Consider the following 7,285-nt stretch of genomic DNA (forward strand, 5'->3'; position numbering starts at 1 on the left):
AATTGACTTGAAGCGAGGAAAATTTAAGGATTCCCCATCCCTAAACCTGTTCCGTTGCCATTAGCTTTTCACGAGCTACTCGAGCTCAAGCTTATCTTAAACACTCCTCGAGCTACTCGAGCTCGGCTCATGAGCCAAGCTGGAATATATATATATATATTATAATTCTTAATCTTTTAAATATCAAATAAAATTTATTTTTATATATAATTTTATATTTTTATTAGACATTTTTTCTCAAATCGAGTCGAGCTCGAATTGAGCCTTGTAGTACTTTCGCGAGCTGAGCTCGAGCCTCATACTATTCGACTCGGCTCAGATCCACCCCTAAGAGTGATAATGAGAGTGAAATTTTAAGTGATTGATGGACAAGAGTCGACAATAAAAAAAAACAATATTCTTTTATTTTAGGAAAACTAGCTTTTGTTCATTGGGTTGTTTAGAATAATAGGAATAATATTTCAACTCCCATTCCAATTATTTTGGAACAGGCTCTTGATATGTTTGTGGAGTTTCTTGATGGGAGCAAAGATAAAGACATTGCCCAAATTGACAAAGTGTAGAAACCAATTAGTTAGAGCGCTAAAAAATTTGGCACTATTAAAATAAATTTCAATGCCTCTTGTAACAGTGATGAAAAATGTTTTGTGGCTTGTATTGTTCATAACCATCTATGTCAGGTGCTAACGGTTAAAGCATATAAACTTGGCACATCTACCATCAATCAAGCAGAAGCATGGTCTGCATGGAAAACCCATATTCAAACGACAAACTATAAAGAATATCCTATTTTAATCAAAGGTAATTCATTATTGGTTATCTTGTGCCTCAACAAAAAGGCGAAAGTTGCTTGTAATTTGAAAGGTGTCATCTCTTGTTGCTCGAGGAGGGGAGTTCTATTTGGAGGAGGTCTTTGGTACCAATATATTTTTAGAGAAGCTAACCAAGCGGCATATTGGCTTGTTCATGAAGCTCTTTCTTCTTCTACCCCATCCCTAGACTTTTGTATCAACTCCCTTCCCCCTTTTCTTCTCATTTGTTTTGCGGATTTTTGGGGACGTACTATCCATCGCTGTGTGTAGTACAGTCCTTATCTTTTCCAAAAAAAAGGATAGAATTGATGTATTTTCGTAAACAACGACGCCACATCAGCACCACATGAAAAATATGTTTTATGAAGAAATATTCACTGTTTGGTTCAGCTATGGTTCATTAAAAAAACACGTTCTAAAAAGCGACATACCATATAACAAAAAAACAGCACTAGAGAAACAACATCAATTCCAAACAACCCCATAAATCATTAAATACATTAGGTTTAGTATATAAAAACATGTATATGAATAAAATTTATGATAATTTATATAAGTGAAAATTTTACACCATTACCTTAAATTTTGGGTAGTGTCAAATTAATTCCCAAACTTTCAATGACAAAAATACCCTTTACCTATCATCTAATTTTAGTATGATTGGTATCCAATCTCTAACCGATAACCACCTCCAATATCAAGTTGGTTATGGATTAAGGGCCTATAGTCAATCAAGCAAGGGGGGTAAATAAAACAAAAATAAAAGGAAACAGGGATAGAAATTTCTGAAGACCTTTTGCACTGATATACGTTACAGCACAATTCCAATCTACTAGGAGCTGAGTCAGCAATACTCATAAGAACGATAGACTTCTTCACTAGCTGACAAACATGTGTTCATGGTCATGGAAAAACACTATAGATTCCTCCATATAGGGCTTGAAATAGGGAAGAATCCCAAAGGAGAAGGTGGGAAAAAACCTGGGGAAAATGGGGGTTGTGGCTCAGGACCCAAAATCCCTAATTGGTGGTGAGAAAGAGAAGTTGGGTGAGATAGGCTACTGGAAGTCTGAAGCCCAAGGGAAGGGCCGGAAGGCAAAGGATAGGGGGAGCGAGGGGACCAGAAGATTCAAGAGTGAGCTTGAGGATGGCAAGGGAAATGGAAAAGTTGGAGAAAGCAAAAGGCCAGGACCATTTGCCCGTGGCGAAGGGAACGCATGTGGCGGAGGGGTAGGACTGAGCTTGACCTTGTGCTTGAGTTTGAGCTTGAGGTTGGGGCGCAGCACGAGGTTAGACTGGGCTTTGTCTTGGACCTGAATCAATGATAGAATTATGAAGGTACCGCATGTAAGCCAAGATGGGAGACTCCGCCATGTTGGACCAAATCGAGTCGCTGGGAGTAAACGGTGGTGGTGTCGGCGACGCCAATGGTTGACTAAGATGACCGGGTCTGACAAAATTACTGTTGAAAGAGGGAGGAGGAGACGGTGCAGGAGGGATCTGGGGTTGGTTAATTGGTGTCAATGGAGGTGGACGGATCTTCTGCAAATGCATACTCAGGGGTTTGGGCGGATTTTGTGGGGGCGAGGCAAAGGGTCTTATGAGGGTGAACCTGTCAACTGCTGAACAATACTCCGGAACTCATTCTTGCTGATATTGTAAACCTGTGGCTGAGGTTGTTGCTTAGGGTTTGCAAAATTCGGTTAGTGCATATGGTTCTTCTTAATGTTCTTCCCCCGCTTGTTCACCCCAGATGTTCAGTATGGCTACCGAAATGGGTGGGACGAATTGTTCACCCCCACGGTTAATGCATAGGGCTCTTCTTAATAATCAAGTGCCGCTTGATTATTAAGAGAGAGAGAAGGTTTGAGTCTAACGACCCAAGCTTGTATTTCCATATTACCGTGTTGAATTACTGTAGTTTATTGTTTATCGTGAAATTTTTAATGTAGAAGATAATGAACAGTATTTTCTTTTGAAAGATGGTTTTGACATTTTTAAAAATTTTAAATTGCATATGTCACCACTTGATCATATAACTTGGTTGTTAGTAAAGGCAGAGACCAACTTCACACTTTTTAAAAGTTTGGTTACTCTGACATGTTTGAAGTGAAAGTCCGAATATTAACTTGACACTACTCCTCCCTAAGTTCAGGGTATTAATGTAAAATTTTCCCTTTATATAAATATAAAATATTTGACATATATGTCATTTTATAACATTTATATATAATATAAAATTAAGCATATATGTATATATGTATTATATAAATAAATCATGGGCAAGCAGGCCTAAAGTTTTGGGCCAAAGCCTAATTGAGAAATTTGTGAACCTGTTGCAGGCGTAAGCCCAAGCCGGACATGAACACAAAGTGCTAAAAACTTATGCCAAAGTCCAAATAAAAAAGTTTATGTCTAAATATGGAAAAATCTATAATACCAGAAAGACATGGTGCCTAAAGAGCTTTAATCTCATGAATTTTGATCAATACCCCATGATTGATCACCTCTACTATGATACTGGTTCATAAGTTGGTAAATTTTTCTAATATCATATCTTTTTCATATCATATGTATATAAATGCTTCTCTCAAGTCTTCATATATTCTTAATAGCTAGAAAACAAACAACAAGCATTTCAGATTAGAAGTAAATGACAAAAAGAAAAATGTATTTTTATAGAACATAATAGGAGGCCAAGCGTCAAATTAGCATGGGAAGAATTAGCTTACAAATTATACATGTAATGAGTTTTTTCTTTTATCAATGTGTTGTGAAAATCTACAATTTGATACAACTCTTGTATACGTTTCTATCCATTTTTTTGAAGACTTTTTTTAAAAGGCCATTGTATGTGTTTCTATCACTCTAAGGCCATGTTTGGGAATGCTTAAGTTAAAAATAAGTGCTTATTTGAATAAGCACTTATTTGCATTTGGCACTTAACTTTTTCAAGTGTTTATTTTTTAAAATAAGTACTTATTTTATATTGGGCGTTTGGTAGTCATTTTCTCTAATAAGCATTTGTGACAAATTTGTCATTCGTTTTCTTTCAAATTTTCAAAATATACCCTCTGAAAGCACTTTTATTAAATTACTTTTATGAAAGTAATTTTATAAAAACACTTTTTTTTTCTGAAAGTGTTTTTACAAAAACACTTATAAAAGTACTTTTATGAAAGCAAGTGATTTCGTGAAAGTGCTTCCATAAAAGTGCTTTTGTAAAAATACTTCCATAAAAGTGATTTCGTAAAAGTACTTTCATAAAGTGCTTTTATAAAAGTGATTTCATAAAAGTACTTTTATAAAATTCAACTATGGATAATTTTATAAGTGGTATTTTAAAATTCAATTAGGGATAATTTTGGAAGAAAAAAGTTGAATAAGTGCTTATTGTATAAGCACTTAAAAAGCTGAAAATTTGGGCTAAAAAAATAAGCCCTTATTTTAAACTTATTTCCCAAATACCAATAAGTGCTAAATGATCCAAATAAGCACTCCCAAACATGGCCTAAGTATGATTGTCACTGTCGTTAAGTTCTAACCAATTTCATGGACAAATGTACGTTGAATACACTCTCAATCTCGACCTCTCATGAATCAATGCAGATCTCAAATAAAATCTATGTATTAATAATTAGATATGAAGTTCTATCAATTCCAATTCCTTTTTTTTTTTTTTTGGGTGGGGGGGGGGGTTTAATGGTCAGTCCACCCCAACAAATCTTAGCTCCACCGTACAATTGGGGTAGTTATCAACTTGTAATTCATGCCAATATACGAGTGGATTTTGCTGTTATATGTGGAATTGTTTGAAACTTTGAATTGTTGTCGGTTTGTAAGGGGATTCAGAATTCTGAGTGGAGTGCACTCTATTCATCCTTTTTTTTCTCCTTGCTTTAATGTCATTAAGTAGTGCTGATCACGAGGGAAAACATGCAAATGCATTGGATACCAAATAGGAACTTTATAAGGTAGGCAGATTCCAACAAGGAATCAACAATTCATCGAAATAATATCATATTATTTTGTGATTTTTATAACTTACAAAAAAATGTGATATTTTTAATGGTTATAAAATTAATAATTATTTAATTATCAAAAAATCTATGCTGCCAGAAAAACATAATACCGGAAAGGGCTTTGACCAATCAATACCCTCTGTTGTGAACTTGATAAATAACCACCTAATTAGCCCCCACTTTTATGATATTGGTTACAAGTTTTTCCGCTATCATATAATTCTGGTACCATAATAGAACCCCTTATCATTTATAAGGGAATACCCTTAATTATTCAACGGGAAAATTGTAGAACCCCTTAATCTATGCTACCCGAAATACATGATACTGGAAGGGATTTGATCAATCACGGAGGTGGTTTGCAATTTGGGTGGGTCTTGTTTGATGAGCATTTATTAAATTTTCAGGGGCATGGCCTGAAATCATTCAACCGTGATACATGAATTCGTCGTACCCAACCATCTAAAGAATTAATTGAGAAAATTCACATACCCATTTTCTGTACAATGTAAAAACTCATATTTGTTTGTTGGGTCTGCAAGCGGTGAAGGCAGGGTTGTGCTGTATCACTGAGCTCACTGCTCACCATTAGGTGAAAGTTCCATTTCTTTCCCTAATGCACAAGACATCTAGTTGTAGTTACTAGTAACCCGCTTATCCCTTTACGTTAATCATAATTCATCGATATACACACTAATGAGCTCACCGGCTACAGTACAATCTATAGCCTCATCACGCATGAGTATGATGTAACCTGGCTCATAGCCTTAAACCTTAAATTCAAATGGCGGGAGACATGGTTTTTTTTTTTTTAAGTATTAAACTGACCAAGAAACCTGATTAGATACATGAGAGTTGTAGTGTAACTTTAATTGCCCTTTGCATGATATATAAGCAAAAAGGTGGGCTATGTGGTTATCTTGTCTATAGATATGCACGAAATATATAGTATCAAAAAAGGAGGTTAGTCTTTTAAGGTGATTCCTGTACAACTGCTCAGTCCAAGAAGATGCTTTATCATTCGCTGCTAGCTCCACCAAAGCTTTGTTGTTAGAAAATACCCATAGTTCTCTGGCTCCATTTGTTCGGGCTTCTGTTATAATGCTCGGATTTCAGCATCATAACTGTTGATCACCCAACAGGGAGTGCCTTTTGCGATGGTAAGTTGCTCGCTGGGAAATTGGAAGATGAACCCCCGTCCTGCATGACCAGTATTTGGATCAAAAGAGCCATCAATAAAAAGTGTTGGAACATTATTTCTTGGAGAGGGATTGATGCTATGTTGGGGCTGTGATGGGTTTGGGGTCTCTTCCTGTATATAATGAAATGATGAGTTGATCACTTGCTTTGGGTGTTGCATGATGTTATCAAATATGCGTTTGTTTTGTGCTTTCCATATGTGATAGGCAATGATGCTGAATTGGCTTAGACTTCAAATTGCCTATAATTTACCATGGTGTGCATTTAGGCTTTGGAACCAGTCATTGATAATGGCATGCATGGATTGGTTTTGTATGAGAGCTGGGTTTAAGCCAATTTGGGGTTCACACCAAATTGCACGAGTGAAGGTACACTAGAAAAATAGGTGGTGGACTGTTTCTTCATGGAGGTTGCAAAGGTGCAAGACCTCTCACTTTCCCTTAGACAAGCCGCACACTTGTTTTTAGTGAGCAAACAAACAAGTGAGCAAACCATCCCACAACAACTTCCATAGAAATAAATACCTGAAATCCGTGAGGAACTTTGAGCTTCCAGAGGAGCTTCCACTCAAAGAAGGTGTTTGAAGGAGAGTCCTCTAATGAGTTAAAGTGCTGATAGGTTGATTTCACAAAGAAGATACCCGTGGCATTACGCTTCCAAATTAGGAAATTTGAGGAGAGATTTGGTTCCAGGCTAGTGTGAAGGATGTGCCGAATGGTGTGGTCATGAAAAAGTTGAAGAAGCTTTGACATATCACATGTACCATCAGCATTTATTAGGTGAGAAACCTTCAGGTTTCGTACTTGATCCCTGTTAGCTAACTTTTTCAGGTGCGGAATGTGACCTGGTAGCGTGGGAATCCATGGATCTGACATTGCTAAAATGGAGTTTCCATCTTTGATAGTCCATAACAAATTTGGTTGTAACTTGCTGATCAGTTGATGTGCTTGTTGCCACCATGAGGAACTGCGGTGGCATTTTTTGGTAGCAAAGAAAGAGGAATGTGGGAAGTATTTAGCTTTTACTTGCTTGCTCCAAATCCCATTAGAGTTAGTTAGCAGTCTCCAAACTTGCTTACTAAACATGGCTTTGTTCATGGTTGTGAAGGATCTAAATCCAAGGCCACCTTGCATCTTTGGGTGACAGATCTTGCTCCAGGAAACTGTGTTTTGTGTTTTTATTTGGGTGACAGATCTAAATCCAAGGCCATCTAGTTATCTTATCAATTTGAGAGCCTACAACTTGGGGAAG

At 36.7% G+C, this 7,285-nt stretch overlaps 1 pseudogene; it reads right to left on the reverse strand.

Moving 5' to 3' along the window:
- Positions 1-1,713: 1,713 nt before the first annotated feature.
- Positions 1,714-2,569, reverse strand: LOC148854460 (protein HAIKU1-like; annotated as a pseudogene).
- Positions 2,570-7,285: the final 4,716 nt, after the last annotated feature.

This window comes from Nelumbo lutea, chromosome 4 (genome assembly GCF_056320005.1).
Source record: "Nelumbo lutea isolate HS-2025 chromosome 4, American lotus-T2T, whole genome shotgun sequence".
Classification (NCBI taxonomy): domain Eukaryota; kingdom Viridiplantae; phylum Streptophyta; class Magnoliopsida; order Proteales; family Nelumbonaceae; genus Nelumbo; species Nelumbo lutea.